Source organism: Diuraphis noxia, unplaced genomic scaffold (assembly GCF_037042655.1).
Source record: "Diuraphis noxia isolate RWA-SAM2 unplaced genomic scaffold, SU_Dnox_SAM2 contig0001, whole genome shotgun sequence".
Taxonomy (NCBI): Eukaryota; Metazoa; Arthropoda; class Insecta; order Hemiptera; family Aphididae; genus Diuraphis; species Diuraphis noxia.
Window position 1 is genome coordinate 17630502 of NW_028301711.1, and position 15642 is coordinate 17646143.

At 32.4% G+C, this 15642-nt stretch overlaps 2 pseudogenes; both read right to left on the reverse strand.

Moving 5' to 3' along the window:
• LOC149060057 (uncharacterized) overlaps positions 1-7932 on the reverse strand; it is a 41113-nt pseudogene extending 33181 nt beyond the window's left edge.
• On the reverse strand, positions 13-1989 carry LOC149060060 (uncharacterized; annotated as a pseudogene).
• Positions 7933-15642: the final 7710 nt, after the last annotated feature.

Sequence of the window (15642 nt, forward strand, 5' to 3'; positions counted from 1 at the left end):
TAGAACAAATCTTTAGCCACATCGTCCTCGGACTCCGAGCCACGAAAAACGATTGGAGTCCGCGGTCCGCGGGATGCCGAAATGTTCCATAAGTTCGACCGGCACACCGTCCGCAGCGACCACCATAAACCCGTAACTCATCGGATGATGCGAGTGCAGTACAGTGGTGTTATCACCGTGTTTTCCGGGCGTTTTCAGGAGGAGGGCTTCGAAGTCCGCGTACAAAACGAACGGCACGCGCTGCGTTTTGCATAGCGCGTTAAACTTTAGAGTTTCCCCCTCCTTCGGCATTACGGGTAAGATGGGTTTGTGCGTGCCACACACCAGGTGATGTCTCGCCAAAGCCTCCTCACCGTGCAATTTATATCTCAAAGGCTGATCGTCGAAAGTGGTGAAACATTTCTTGCATGTATATAATCGATGTTCTCGATTATTCATCTGCAAACTAGCGAGGCGCGAAAAATTCGAGATATATGCGTAATGTTGTTTACCCTCATTACCGGTGATCAACAATAAGTCAAAATGGTTGGGCAGCTCGTTATCGACCACATGCAGCGGGTACGCCAAATATTGTTTCGAAGATTTATTATTTTCACGGTTTCGCACTCCGTAAACGTTTACCGACACGCCTGGATTCATTCGCTCAAATAATTTTATCTCCGACACGGGCGTGGGGACAGATAACGCGGAAAAGTCGTGGCGATACTCTTCTCTAGAATAATTCGCGCCTACATGTGTGCGATGGTTATGCGCTACATACTTTGCCAAGATTGCCCACTTAAAACACTGTTGATCAGTGTTTTGCGGGTTTATGACAGCCTTTCGAGTGGAAATATTTTACGGCAACTTCAGATATGATGAGCCCCCCATCGGCGTGTACTCGTACACACCCAAGAGCAGACCATCGATGCACGATAAGGTGAATCCACTACCTTTTCCCGCGTATGCGTCCTCTTCGGCGAGAAGGTTGGTAAAATCGCGATCGACTGAGGCCGCGACGTCGCTGTGCGCGTACAATTCTCTAGCCGATGTTTTAAACGCCCTGTTTTCTTCAGAGTTGTCCACGTTAGGTACGACGTACGAAGCCTCTAATTTTAGATTGTATTTGATCGGGTGAATACTCACGCATTCACGTAATTTTCCGATTAATTCCGGTTCAATCATTTGGAGAAAAAGGCGATAACTGATGGCTTTTTCGACATCTTTTCTGAAATACCATACAACTGTGCGTTGAAGCGACGACTCAATCTCGATAAAGCCAGGACTATTCACCGATTGCATACGTGCCCTTTTTCTCTTGATATTTTTACGAGTATTTTCTGTGTAAGCCGGACCTTCCTCGATCGACAGCGGCGAGTCCGGTTTTGCGAGTGCGCGGGTAACGGGGGATCTTGCATCGGGTTGGGTAGCGATAGCCTGTGCGGGGGGTTCGGTAGAGATGTCCGGTATGTGGGTGGGCGTCGCGGTTTGGGGAGGGGTGGGTGTGTTCGTGTGCCGAGTCGAGATGACCGTCGGAGTCGGGACATCTGGCTGAGCATGCGGGGTAGTAGCGGGGGGTGCCCAGTTTATGACCGATGCGCGACCTAACATATATTATTAATATTATTAATATTAATCGTTATTATTATTATTATTATTAATAAGATAAAAAAAATTATTTACCCATTGCACCGCCTACTCGTACAGCGTTGTGGAATTCGGGATTGTTTATAGCTATCACTATTTTAAAAATAATTTAATTAATAACCCCTAATTAGCAAAACGTTGTCGCCTGGTAAAACATCATACGTGTATTTTACGGAACGATATCGGATAATATTGAATGTACTTACTATGACGTTTTTGAACGTGGATGCTGAGTTTGTCTCGGCGAGTGAACGTCTTGAAGCATATCCCACACGAAATCATCGATCCATCGTGAGTTTTAGCGTGTCTGTTCAGACCGCACTTATGAGCGTACACTTTTCCACACATTGTACAATTAAACATTTTCGAGAATGATATACAAACAACGTTTTAAAATAATAATAAAATTTAGGCGAAAAGATGAATATACGCAAGGACGTGGAACGTGTTTAAACTCTACGGACAGACTGATCTGTCAGGGTCGCTGTTATTTCGATTTAAGAACTAATCGGCCACTAAGATTGACCAGCGCTCTTCGGCATTATATGGGGGTATGTGTTATATATATATATATAAATATGTATGTATAATTTATACACGAAATATGCGTGCATAATGTATATGTTTTTACCCATGTATGTATAGGTTTTTGACCATATATGTATATGTTTTCGTACATTATGTACATAATGTATATGTTTTTACACATGTATATATAGCTTTTTGCGTTAGTATGTGTTTTAATGCATATATGTATATGTTTTTGTGTATGTATGCGTCGAAAAACCGCGTTACAGAATCGGCGGATAGATGGCGCCACCGGCGGTGGTGAAATGTCACGGCGGCGTCCGATAAGCGAGGCCGCGCCACCGACAGAGCGCGGCGTCGAGGCTCTGATGGGGGGTGAAGCGGGGGTCGGCACGGTGCGGGCCCACGGTGTCGCGCGATGCACATGGAAGGCGGAAGGAGGGGTGGCCCGGTGTCCCGGTGTCCCGGTGTCCACGACGTGGGTGGTACAGGCGTAAGGTGGTGGAGGGGGTGGCCCGGTGTCCGGGTGTCCATGACGTGGGTGCAGCAGGCGGGAGGTGTGGGGGAGGGGGTGGCTCGGTGGCCAGTCGTCTATGACGTAGGTGGTACAGTCGGTAGGTGTGGGGGAGGGGTGGCTCGGTATAGCCGTGGAGGGTGAGAGGGGCTCGGTTATGACGTAGTAGGGCTCGTTATTGGCGGGGGAGCAGGTGGAGGGGATAGTGGTTCGGGTGGGTTAGGGTGGCTCAGGGTGCACGGAAAAAAATAATTTAGTAATTGTTAATAGTTGATCATAGTTTAGTTGTGTCAGCTTAATAATAGTTAATCCAGATTCGTAGTTAATTGACGTTACCAAAACGATTAGTAACATGTATCAAATGATTTTAGTTGTTTATATTATAGTTGAGTTAACTTAATATAAAGCTGCTTAAAAGTATAACTATTTTATTTGTTTCACATTACCAAATAATATAGTAAAATCAATGTTTATAAGATCCAACTATATTAATTTAGTTAAAATATTACGGGAGATTCTATTTTTAAACTTTTAATTGGGTAAATCCGTATTCGTATTCCTACGCCGCGCGCCGTTTTCGTAAACATGCTAGATACGAGTAGTACTATAACCATAGAAGAACAGAAGCATCAACAAATCGTGCCGAACAGCCGAACGCCGGACAAATTATGGTAATTGAGTAATGGACATAATACATTTTACACGTGAATTTGGCGTCTAAACGTTTTAATTTTTAAATTGTGAAATTGTGCTTCAGCAGTCAGTACCGCGACTTCTTATAATTATAAAATCATACATAAAATAGGTAAGTGTAATTTAATTATTGTTGTATTATTTTGAATTTGACTTGGTAGGTAGGTACATTTTAATAAACCAATAGTTAAAAATGTAGAACGATTTTGTAATGAAATATTAATAAGTTAATTATTTATACTTACCTAATGTGATTAAAATATCACATTATTAAATAATCACAATGAATAAATCATTTTGATCAATCGTTATAATACTTTAAAGTAAAAACTAATAATAATTAGGAGATCAACACAGATCTTAAAATATGACCTACTGTCTGTACCTGTAATAATATGTTTATTTGATCAATTTTAATATATTATTTATAAAATTATAACTATTACCTAATTAAGGTTAGTAAGTTAAGTAAAATAGGTACATAGACTTAGGTATCTTGATATGTCTAGGCAGTGGCAGCTTGAATCTTCAAAACTCAAAAAGATTTTATTTTACAATGGACAGTTGGACGATTGATATTTTGAAGCAATTGGAGATGCCCGAACATGTTATCAATAAGTTTATGGGTAATATTTTGTAGGCAACCAAAGCTTCCTCTATTTAATTTAAGAAACATGTGTGGTCTCTCTCAAGTTAAATTAACAATATTAATTCAATTATTAATATCCAAATTAAATGTATTTTTTATAGAAGAAGAAATAGACAAAATAACCTTTCTAGCCCTAACTGAAAGTATGCTTAAAGAATTAGTGCCCAAATTAAAACTAAGAGCCATTTTATATTCAAAAATAGTTAAACTAAAAGAACAATGTACAGTACATATTAACACAAATATGGCTCCAAACAAAGTAACTTAAAATTTGGCTGTTGTTAATAGGTAGTTGTACTTGCTAATATTTTATTATTTTATATAAAGGACGAAGAGTTTGTTGAGTCGGTTAGTCCAATAAATACCATAGATATGTTACATGATATTACAAATTTTGAAATAATAAATGAACAGGAAATAGATGGAACATTAGTAGTTGATAATAGTTCAGTATTGAGCAGTGATGATATTTTAATACAGGTTAGCTATTTAATTATTGCATTTCTTATCTTAATAAACTATTATCAAAATGTTTCAATTTGATTTATTTGCTGAATTTATAGGATATTCCATCTTGTAACAATCGCGTTAAATTTATTTTGGAACAATCACAAGATGGAAAAAATGTTTTAAAGTTTTATCAATCATTTAACAATTTTTCATATGCCGTAAGAAACAAACTTGTTCGATTAATAATTGATTATGAAGTTACACATAGTCCAAATCAAAAACTTTCTTCAGTTATCTCAAAGTATTGTACAGATTTTCCCCAATGAATCAGAAAGTATATATTTTATTCCTTACTTAAAAAATAAAGAATATGTTAGACCAACAAGAGGTAAATTATTTGACCGGTATTGCAATTTGACAAAGGATATAAGAAAATTAAATTTCAGCCCATCTACTTCCACAGGTGAATGTTCCTCAAATATCCCAGTAACTGCATTCAACCAAGGTTTGTTAAAAAAAAACTAATAACCGTCTACATTCACAGTAAAAATGTAATATATTATAGAGAATTTTAAATATTTTTTTTCATAAATATAAACGATAGTATCTTATGGTTGAAAAACAATAGAGAATCCATGGATATTGTAGTTGATAAATGGACGCAAACGTTTAGTTTAAGATATGATCAAATGTTAAAAAGTAACAAACAATTGAACTATTTTCTTGAATATCCTGCTATAAGTGGTCCTCTAGGGTATAAGTTGGTATGTACAACATTATAGCTAAATAAAACAAAGTTAAATAATATTATATCTTTGTCAGTAATAATATTAACTATAATAATTGTTTATAATTAACAAAATTGAAATACAATAAGAGTTATCTTTGATATAATTATTTTTGTGGTGTAATTTGGTACTTTTTAATTGTCTTCTATCAATAAATTTATACTAATAAGTAATAATTAAACTATAATTACAAAATTAATCTTAAAAATATTTTAATTTCAGATTGAAATTGATTTTAATATATTGCAATCAGGAAAACAATTAAAATTGTTTGACTTATTTCCCATTTTAATTGAGTGTTTGCCAAAATACATTAAAAACTTTAAACCACAGCTTGAAAAAGAAGCAAGTTATCAAAGATTTTTGGACATTATTCCTACTGAAAATAGACAAGGTAAGAATAATCAACATTTTTACATTTTTATGGAGATCTATAATTGAATTATTTATTTTAGAGGTTACAGTTGCAATTTTAATATACCTACCAAGAATATTTCCTTGTGTGACGATATGTGTTCCAAAAACCAGAATTGTGAAAGACAACAAAAGGGTGAAAACATTTGATAGCTGGAGACTATCTAACAGAGAAATTTCCGAAGGTTTTATTTGCATAATAAAGGTATTGTATAAAATAAATAATACAATAATAATTTAACATAATCATAAAAAAATTAATTTATATTTTACAGAATGCTACTGAACTCCAAGAAGTGTATTTAAATAAAGAAAATAAAGCATCTACTTTTGGGTTAACAGTACAACCGTATATCACCTTACTTTGTTCGGACCCTTCAAATGAGTTTATTGTTGCTGCATCATATGTTGTCATTAACAAGTTTGTGTACTCGGTGGAAACACCATTAAAAGCCGTTGATATATGCTTTAAAACTTTTTTTGCGCTAAACTTAAGCTATCCAAAGGAATCTAACCATATTTGGCAGTTTATCCAACAATTTTTATATGAAATAACAACTAATACTGACAAGAATTATCAGGCAGTGAATCATATTATTAACGATATAAAAAAATTGAAAGTGTAAAATATTTGTGTATTAAACTATTTTGTTTTCAATTTATACTACATTTAATAATTAAAGATGCCTCAGTGTCATAAATGTTTTTTAATTATTAATACTTTTGATAAATTATTTTTACATATTAAAGTGTATCATCCACATGACACTATCCCTTTGAAATGTCTTGAGAGTAATTGTTATCGAGTTTTTGATTCTCTTAAATCATTTAAAAAAACACACACGAGTCCATTCTAATAATTCTATAAACATTAATTATTTTTCTACATTTTCACCAAACCAACCAATTAATTCTGTTCAGCCTGTTGATATAGAACCAAATATTTTTCCAGCTGTTGAAACTTCAACTAAAAACAATCAAATTGAAAATTTTGAATTGTGTGTATTTAACAAAGCTTTGTGTTTATTATCTAAGTGGTATGGTGAATCTGGAGTACCTCGAAATAAAATTCAATTAATTATTGATGATTTCACTGATTTTATCAATGATTGTTTGCCACAGTTAAAAAATGAAGTATTAAATGCTTTAACTAAATTTCAACCAACTTGTGACATTATTTTATCTAATATTTCTTCAATGTTTGACGTGATGTGTAATCCTTTTAAAAAACTAAAAACTGAGCATAAGCGTTTTAAAGTGTTGGATGAGATGGGCATGTTAATTAGACCTAAAACCATTCACGTTGGAAATCGAATAAATGATAAACTACAAAACGGATATGTAATTGCAGAAAATGTTCCAATTAATATATATAGTGTACCGTTGCCTATTTTATTTAAAAGGTTTTTTGAATTACCTAATGTTTATAATACTATGATAACATATACAAACGAATTACTAAAAGACACAAATATTATATTTAATTACATTCAAAGTGAATCATGGAGAGAAAAAATTGAAATATACCCAAATAAAACGCTATTTCCCTTTTTATTATACTTTGACGAATTTGAAACAAATAATCCACTTGGGTCCCACAGAGGAGTTCAAAAATTAGGAGCAGTTTATATATCTATGCCTTCATTTCCTCCAGAGCTTGCATCAAAACTTGAAAGTATATTTTTAGTACTTCTTTTTAATTCAATAGATAAAAAACAAGTTGGAAATACTGAAATATTTAAAAGCTTAATTTCTGAGATTAAAGACTTGGAAGAAAATGGCATAGAAGTGTTAATTAACAATGAGTCAATTAAGTTGTATTTCTGTTTAGCTTTAATTGTTGGTGATAACTTAGGATTACATGGTATGATGGGATTTTCTGAAAGTTTTGTTGCTAATTACCCCTGTAGGTTTTGCCGATGTTCAAAAACTGTTTGTCAAAAACAATTGTTTCAAATTGATAATGAATTGCGGAATACTGAAAATTATGAGATTGACGTTAATACAGAAAACATGGCTGAGACTGGTATTGTCGAACGAAGTATTTGGAATACCATACATTCTTTTCATGTAGTGAATAAGCGAAGCGGGGGGGTCCAGAACCGGCTATTTCATACTACTACCGGTCTTTTCATTTCTTTTGCCAAATGACACCAAGCATCATGTTTGGCATTTTTTGAAAAATATGATGGGTTTTTCGAGTCCCACAACACTTCTTGCATTCTAAATGCTTCAATTAAATTCAAGCAATCTTTGCTATCCCAATCCATTTTCAAATAGATAATAAAAAAGTGTAAGTTAAGTACTTATTTATTTATTATTTTATTATAACGCACGTTTGAATTAACTAATATACCGTCCAAACGGTGACACGAATGCTCGCGGTGTTCCTTTGAACATAACTGAAAAACCAACAGTGATCGGCTCGTCGTGCGAGTCTATTCGACCTATTCAGCGAACGTTTTCGAACGCTCGCGAACGTCGTCTACACGGTCGCATGGTGGGTCGCACACGAACGTTCGTGAGCATTCGTTATTTTTGTTCGCTCGTGTGTACGCGCCTTAAGAATCTATTTTCAGAAATATTTCCCGATAAGGCGATAATATTTCACTACGAATTCACAAAATATATATAATTATACAATTAAAATAAATGAAAAAATAATAATTTAGTTAAATATGTACGTAAATGTTAAATATGCATATAATTAACAAAAGCCAATTAAAAAGCTAATAAACTGACAAAAAAATACCAATAAAGCATTTATTTACGAATATCACAAGAAAAAGCAAAAAAAGCAAAAACAAAATTGCATATTTGAACTCTGTGATGAATGAATCGAATTTTGTTTTTGATTAGCTATGTCCTGGAGTACTATGAAAGAAAATGCAAATGCTACAAAATCCTAGCCCTATTTATAAGGCTAAAAATTCCGTGACGTTACATAACCCCCCCCCCCCACAAGTTGTTGAAGTTGTTACATAAGTCGGAACTGAAAATCACTTGTTGTAAGAGAAAGGCAAGGAATTTTTTGGGGACCATAGACATATAATAAGAGAGAATATAACAATAATCTTAATGGGGAAGTAATATACCTACTGACCTGATAATAGTAGTTACTGTTAGAGAATACATAATTGGTTTGGGTACTAACATCACAAATAATAATAAATTCACTGCACATTAGTGTGAAGGCACTTGATACTAATATAGAAAACCAGCACAATATAATAAAAATGCATAAGAGAACACTATCAGTGTAATAATAATAAAAATCCTACACATGAGTGCATGTAACACGTTATAATAATAAAAAACCTACCGAGTATACTGACCTGACTATTCCAGGGAGAGATGATGATACCACAGAACCAAATAAATATAATAAGAACTTAACGGGGTAAATAGGGAATAGGGACTCTAGATCTATCTATGCCTGAACTGGGGTCACGACAGAAATAGGTACGACTACCTAAATGTTTTTTTTTTTTTGTAAGAATTGGGTTAATGAAATAATTCCGTGACGTTACATGATTAATTTGTTTATTTCATACAAGTTAAGAGTTTAGGACCAATGACAGTGACTTACTTGAAATTGTTCAACTAGAATGGCCCATTTGGAGAACTTTAAACCGAATGAGAACAGGAGTTGGACGCACTAAGAATAACATGAAGAAATGAGGACTACTTTAAGGAACATCTACAACTTGTGAATGAGGGATGGAACAGTCAATGAATGCATTCTGCAATGCCCAATCTGTCCTTACTCATGCACACAAGATGATGTTATGAATGCAAGTGACAACGCCAAAGACGTAGCTTGTTTTTGGGCTGAAACCATATGAACCAGAAAACGACAACCATTTACCATTTATGTGACTTTGAATTATTTTAATCTGCTTATTTATTTTTATCTATTTGTTTGTCTTTTATATTTATATTTATGGTTTTATTTTATATGTATACTTTTTTATAGTTAAAGAGTGTACCTACATAATGGTGTGCCTGACACGAGAAAAAAAAACTTGAAATTGTGTAAACATTTTCAATATTATCGTATATTGATAAATTAGGTATACATGACAGCTCATTAATCATTATATTGTATATTTCTATATCAAAGCATATTATTATTATTAATATTTATATATTATAAGTATAAACCATTTTCAGAAATGTTGCTATCACGTCTTAATGGTTTTTGGTAAATATCAAATGATAGGTATGCATACGGGCATTTATAAACTAAAATGTTTAACAGTTATTAAATTTAACATTTATCAGTTATTACTTATTAGTTACCTATTAATGTTATTATTGATTAATAACATGAAAACCAGAGTATCCCGATATAATTCTGTACCATTGTGGAAAAAGCTGATAAGTGCATTAAAGTCGATTTTTAGATTTTATTTAGATCTAAATATGATATCTGTAGCACAGAATAAATTATTCTATGTCTGTTGCTCTATTATCATATCTGTTATAAGCATATTTATATATATACATATATATATATGTATATAATATGTATCTATAATATGTTAATAATAGCGATAAACTAAAATGATAACTTACTGTGTAATTGGAAAAAATAAAATTGGGACGGTATTTTGGTTGTATTTTAATGTATTCCCTAATTTAATCTATGAAGTGTAGGTTTAATATTAAGGGCAAAAAATAATTTCAGACTATATGTATTTAGTGTATATATTATGAAAAAAAAATATTAAAATTTTATAATATTTAGGACATTAGGTATACATATATAGCCGTATAGGTACATTTTCAAAACATTTTGATTCTTTTCAGCTATTTATAGGCATAAGAAAATTCGAATTTTTATTAGTTTTTAAATATTATTGTTGATAAAAAATGTATGCTACGTCAAAAAGCTTAAAATTCTACAATACTATATAGGTTCCTCGTGAGTTTTATTACTGGAATTAAGATTGAAAGTTGATCGTAGTCCCACAAATATTTTTATGAGTCTCTGAAGTTTAAGTTTTGACGAATATATATATATATATATATATAATATATCATTTTCTATACTTTTGTATAATTTATTATCAATATGTTCATTGTTTATTTTTAAGCTATTTCTAGACATGTTGATATTTAAAATATTTTTCTATACTTCACTAATATAATTAAAATATTTCACTTGGTGAAAATCTTTGAAAATTGTACTCGGGGTTCATCGTAAGCTTATATCAAAGCTACCAAAATTGAAATCTTAAAGACACATGGGGACAATTAGATATTTCAGCAAAGAATAAGAATTTTAATTATTTTGTGGAAGATTAAAAATATTATGGGAATAATATTATTTTGCAGAGACTTAAATCGTTTATACGTATATTATTATAAATTATTATAAGCTATTTATACCTTCAAAAACAATTTGACTCTGTTCTATGATAAGTCGGTATTGGCTAATAATATACTTGGTTATTTGTTAATAACAGAATAATAAGTGTGAATAATAATACAAGTTGCTATATTAATATTAATATAGCATAATTAATAATTATAGTATAATAAATGCAATGTTTTAAGTAGCCAGTACCTATTAGGTAAACATTAAACCAATACCTATTACCTACCATAATAGGGGAGATGCGGGTATTGCCGCCCATCGGTTAATACCGCCCACCCTGTTATTTCGATACCTGGTAAAGATTTTAAATGGATATTGATACTAGCTTAATTTATAACCTCTTAGTATTTCATCCATATCAACACCGAATTGCTTACTGATCTTATCACACATTTATAACGAAATTTATTTTTTCGGTGCATTTCTTCTAATATCAACCGGCCCGAAATTAAGCTGTAAGTATGTAAATTTTAATTTGATTTCACCAGTGGGCGGTATTACCCGACATGAATTATTAGATAATTGGTTTATACAATTTATTAAATTTTAATTAAACATTTTATTTTAAAGATAACTATGGGTAAAACGTGTCAATGGAATTCTGAAACATTAGTGAAAGCAATCAATAATGTACGAAGTGGTGAGGGAGTTAGGAAAAGTGCAAAACTTTATGGTTATTTTGTTTAGTAATATTTTAAAGTAAAATTGTTTCATTATTTCACTAAAATATAGTGATACATAGTTATATTTGTTTAGGTATTCCATATTATACTTTAAAAGATAGATTGAAACAAAATTAAAATTCGGATCCTCGTTTTGGATGTTTTTCTACCTTTACACCTGAGCAAGAAAATTAACTAGAAAAGTATTGTATTTATCTTGCAAAAATGTTTTATGGCATAACTCCATTAGAACTACGTAAGGTCGCCTATGATTTTGCAGAAAAAAATGGCATGAAACATAAATTTAATAAAAATAAACAGATTGCTGGTAAAGATTGGTTTCAAGCATATCTAAAACGACATCCAAATCTGAGTATACGAAAACCTGAAGCAACTAGCCTAGGCCGAATATCAGGATTTAATAGAGAATTTGTAGAAAAGTTTTTTACTAACCTGAACGAAGTTCTTTTATTACATAAATTTAAACCAGATCGTATATACAATGTTGACGAAACGGGCATCTCAACTGTACCTACACCATCCAAAATTGTTGGTCCAAAAGGTGTAAAACAATTAGGAAAATCAGTAAGTTGGGAAAGAGGGAGGAATATAACTGTTGTGTGTGCAATCAGTGCTTCTGGAAATTATATTCCCCCAATGTTTATTTTTCCACGCGAACGTATGTCAGAGCAGTTAACCAGAAATGGCCCAGTTGGAGCAATTTATAGTTGCTCAAAAAAAGGTTGGATAAATGAAGACTTTTTTTTAGATTGGCTAAACCATTTTGTAAGTTTATCTTTTGCCTCCAAAAAAAATCCTGTGCTCTTATTACTAGACAATCATTGTAGTCATTCAACATTAGCTATTTTTGATTATTGTCGTAGTAATGGTGTAATTATGTTGTCATTTCAAAAAATAACTCCTTATAATGTAGCTGAAATATTCAAAGATGCTTATGTTCGAATTTCAACTATAGAAAAAGCTCAGAATGGATTTCGTGTCAATCGTGTGGTTCCATATAATCCAAATATATTTACTGAAGAAGATATTTTACCAGCCACTATGATTATGGAACCAACTACTACAGTTATATCAGTCATAATGGTGTAAATATTGAAGTCAGCACATATCAAACCTCAAATACCTATGTATCTGTTCAAGATATTTCTCCCCTGAATGCCAAAAAACAGAAAAATAAAAAAAATAATGATTCTAGAAAAGGTAGTTCCAAAATACTGACAGCTACTCCTGAGAAAGATGCTCTTTTAGAAAAATAGCAAAGAAAAATTTCAAAAAGAAAATCAAACTATACAGGATTAAAAGAGAATATAGAAAAGAAAAAAAAGATTGAGAAAAAAGCAACTAAAAAAGCAACTAAAAAAGCAGTAAAAAAAAATTAGTATTAAAAAACATAAATAGTGAAACATCAAGTGACGAAGAAATGGTAAATGCACTTTGCCAAGATAGTTCTGATAATGAAGTAGATGAATTTGAAAATGAAATATGCATAATCTGTAATGAATTTAGTAAGACTGAGATGTGGTATAGATGTGGAAAGTGTAAAAAGTGGGCTCATAAGGAATGCTCTGGACATGACAACTATAAAAATTATGTATGTGACTTATGTACCTAAATTGACACTTGATGTGACCAAGGTACCTATTATTTTATTGGTAATAATTTTAAAACTTAGAATTAATTAAATTTTTTTTATACATATATTAAAAACAACTTGATCTAATAGTCATTATTTACTTACCAAAAGACTGGTTACCAATGTACCTAATTATTTATTTAGGTATTAAAAAACTTAATTATGATGCTGTTATGTTTTTAATGAAGAATTGTTTATTTTGTGATGTTATAATGTTATTTATATGTACCTAATAAGTAAAGTTACTATTTTTTATTTCTATTAACTAAAATTTGTTGTGATGTTTAATAAAGTGAGAATTTTTTTTTATTGTTATAAACTTATAAAATATTAACTAGAAATAAGTTAAATTTGTTTTGATGTTAAATAAAGTAAAAGTATTTTGTTGTTATTATAAATAATATCATAATTATTTATACCCTGTAGTTAATCATCAAAACCGGCACTTACTACTAGTAGGAACTGAAAAATAATATAAAATATGAATTATTATATACCTAAGACATTTTTGAATTTAAATTAGATTATATTTTGTGAGAATTCGGGCATTTTACCTACCAAAAACCACCCACGACAAAAGGGGAACACTTCTGTCGTGACCTAGGAGCCGCACCGCGTGATGACCCGAAGGCCAAGTCGGTGGAGCTCATAGGCTTTGATACACGCAACGGCAAATGAATGCCGAGGATTTATATTGGGGAAAAAAATGTAAAATAAATAATATTAATAAAAAAATGTGACAAAATATAAGGTAATCATATTTTACACGGTTTTAAGAAAAGGGTGTGTTTTAAACAATATGAATAAAATAATATAAAATGAGGTACATGGCAAGTGCAATTCAAAAATATATAATATTTGGCACATGGCAAAGTGCATAAAATATAGGGAAAAAATATATAAGATAATGCTACGGCTCCGACAAGCGGTTACCGGCACGGAATGATAATCATACGTCGGTATGACGCATTATACATTTAGATGTATTAAAGAAAACGACCCACGGCTCCGCAGGACGGTTACCGGGGCACCTCTGAGGAAAATCTGAGTATATAAAAAAACTAGGGTGATACATAATCAAAATGAAAAAAGGGGAATGTTGGGGGAAAAATAATATTTGACGACGGCTGCTTGTACTGAGTTGATGATGTTTGAGATGGCTTCGCCCGCCTCGGGCCTATGACGTCACTTCAGCCCATCATGGTGGTATTCCGCCGATGGTGAAAACAAATAACAAAAAGTTTGAGTCCGGGAGACGTGTTGCGAGAGTCAATGGCGTTGAGCAGAAACAAAAATCGAACACCGGAGATCGGTCATCGATGGTGGCGAAAAACAGACAGCTCGGTAGTATACGTCGGTGGCTGGTCATAGGCCGTTCCGGCGTCTCGATGTTCTTGGGTAGGGGGTTGGTCAGTGCGTTGCGTCGGGAACTTTCGTATAATATACATTAGTGGGAAAACAGGTTGCCCTGTCCGTATACGCCAGCGGCTACGACCGCGACGCCCGACAGCAACTGAGCAACGGCGGAGCGCCCTCTGTGACATCGATGCGATGGACACTGCATGTGGGGGAGGTCAAGGGACTAGTATTACATAACAGTGTTTTTGTCATTATAATATTTAATGAGCGCATGCATAATAATAGAGATTATGGAAATACTATGAGTTATATTATATAGGACGTGGACATATTATAAGATTATAATAATGATATTATGTAATATTCTAATAATAAAAAGCGTCAAAATTCTGTGACGTTACAATTTTATGTTTCATTCAAAATCACAATTCAAAAAAAAAAAATGTTATTTGTAGGTAGGTATTATAATAGGTGTTTAATACTAAATTGTTAAAGAAATTATATAATCATTTTAGAATACCATTCCACTATATATATTATATATACATGAGTTTCTATACATGATTTTCGCGTAAGTAAAAATAATTATGTAAAATTAAATTAAATGGGCGTCATTAGACTCCTAGTGGGCGGTATTACCCTCATGTGAGGGTAATGCCGCCCAAAATGTTTTTTTTTAAATTTGGTATTAATTAATATTATGGAATTTTAAGCGGTTTCAAGTTCGTATATATCAATAGAAGATGAGTTTAGGTATATTTTAAAATAGATCTAGTATTTCTGCTGCAATTATTAAAGATTTTATGGACAATTTCCTTTAGATGGGTGCCAATACCCTCATCTCCCCTACAAATACCTAGTAAAATAAATTAGGTACTTTAATAAAAAACATATCGTAAAATGTATAGGCACTTATAATCAG